Below are 2,406 nucleotides of genomic sequence, written 5' to 3'. Positions count from 1 at the left end.
TCAAACATGCTGGTGCACCCCCATCCCACCCTCCCTCCCACACCCCCCCCAAAAGAAAAAATAAATGAAGTGAGATCTGAGCATACTGAACTAGTCTGGCTTAGTCAAACCACAGAGGAGACAGACCATAATAATTAGCATATCAAGTCCAAGTCAGATGAGACTTCGTTGTAACTTTTGCCATATGTATGGGACCTACAGAGAAATCACGGCGCTAGAAGAGTCATGGTGCAGCAGAGTAACACAGATGTAGAATTTATAGAATGTACACATCAGGGCATGCAAAGGAAGAGAGTCACAAGACGAAAAAAAAACATCAATAGAATAAAATAATCTATATCCTGTATATATATATATATATATTGTTATTGTTAATATTCATGTTATTTCGAGAATATATGTAAAAAGTAGAAGTTAGAATTTAGACCTCTACCTGTAATTAATTTAGCTCCAGCTTGAGTTGTGATCATGAGTAGGAGTTTTTTCCCCCAGTAAATTAAGTTTATATTACAGCTCTCTTTTTCCGACATGATACAAGAAAATGAGAAAGAAAAGCCTGTGAGTCATGGAAACACAACAAGAATCTGGAAACAACTATGGGACTTTATGAGCTTCACAAATCTTGGACAACTGTCAGACTATTACTGCTGGCTGCCTGCTGTGGCCTTGAATGAACCTCCCCTCTCTCCCTTTTCTCTCTCGGTTTCCTGTCGTTCAACCTCAGCGCATGCTCATCCAGGCCTCGCAAACTCTTACACACACAGGTTAAAATGTATATTCACACTTTTGTTAATGACCTCGAGCACTCTGAGAGCCTCAGAAAGGAACAAGGATGTGCATGTGAGTGTGACACTTTTCTAAACCGACACACCGATTTCCTCTTCCTGGTCTATTTACTCCCACCTCTGTGATCCACGCAGGCTTTAAAGGGCCATAAACAGAATCCATATTCTAGATTTATGGAGACAACGGTTGGAGAGGAATAACTGTCACACATCAGTGGTAAATGAAATGTGTCGGCCGAGAGACATTTTCTCTGTGAGATGTCATGTCCATTCCGAGCTTGAAGACATTTCACACAAAGCCATAAAAGTAGGCAGTGAGAAAGAACTGGTACAATGGAGATGTATATCTGCCCTGGTTACTTAGTTCCAGAGATATAACTTTTCTCACAGCTCAAAAAAAAAAAAAAAAAAAAAAAAAAAAAAGAAATTAGCAAAAGAAAAAAGTTTGACAATAAAATTCTTTATTTTACTATTTTTCTTATCCACAAACACAATAGAACATATTTAACCACCATATATACACCTATACACCTATATATAAATATACGTATATATATATATATATATATATACACACACACATATATATAACTCTAGCTTTCTAGCTTGAGTTGAGCTTAAGTTGTTTAAAATTAAAAAATAAATTTGTTTGAAATTACATTAAGGTAATAAACTTACTCCTTATCTTATCTTTTTTTTTTTTTCATTTAGCACAAATGCTTTTGCCTTGTTGTTTTTTTTTTTTAAAGATGCACACCCTGACAAGATCCTAGGTCATTGATATAATAAAAACCCATCAAGTGACTCAGGTTTCATTAAATGTCAAATCCATCTATGTCTGGTCCCGGTGCACAGCTTCCTCTTCCAGTACATACAAACTTACATTTTCATGTCACTAGGGGGCAGGAGTCTCACAGCAAATCAAAACCCTGAGCTCAAGTGTAGCCACGCCCTCGGGCTACACCTACATCTGCAGTGAGTTAGCGTCACTGTGCGCTGGGTCATGACTGAAGGAGGTTCTGACCCTGAACATGCATCAGTGAACATCATAAGAACGGACTTTTCCTCTGATCCTAAAAACCTGTCCAAATTCTCCTGGACACTGAAGCATGGAGCCTTTAATGGACACTGGAGACATAGTCTTCTCTGAGTATTTCTTTCTAATACTCCCACCTCTGCACTGCTACATCAAATACAGCCGTTATCTACAACTGAGCCACTGTGAACCCCACCTAGTTCACGGGCTGCATCCCAGTCAGTGGTTGTGAAACACACTTGTTTCTTATCTCTGCTAATTGTCCTCTCACACACCCCCATCAGAGTTAACCCCCTCTCCACCTCTTCTCTGTTACTTGTGGCATGTACGTGTCTCTCGACACATTCCAGACTAATGTGTCACGTACCAGCTTCATACAAAACCAAAAACATCACCAGCCTCTGAAGTGACCAAAGGTCGGAGTATAAACTTAACTGTTGGCTTTCAAGTTATTTTTTTTTTTTGGTTTGTTTAGAAGTCATGGTGATTGTTTTTAAGAGATATCACTCGACTCGTATGAAGTCCTCTCAGCGTGGGATAATTGCATGATCGTTGAGATCAATGTATGAAAACTTCATGCGTATA

Source organism: Cynoglossus semilaevis, chromosome 11 (assembly GCF_000523025.1).
Source record: "Cynoglossus semilaevis isolate Cse_v1.0 chromosome 11, Cse_v1.0, whole genome shotgun sequence".
NCBI lineage: Eukaryota > Metazoa > Chordata > Actinopteri > Pleuronectiformes > Cynoglossidae > Cynoglossus > Cynoglossus semilaevis.
This window is presented reverse-complemented; position numbering follows the sequence as displayed.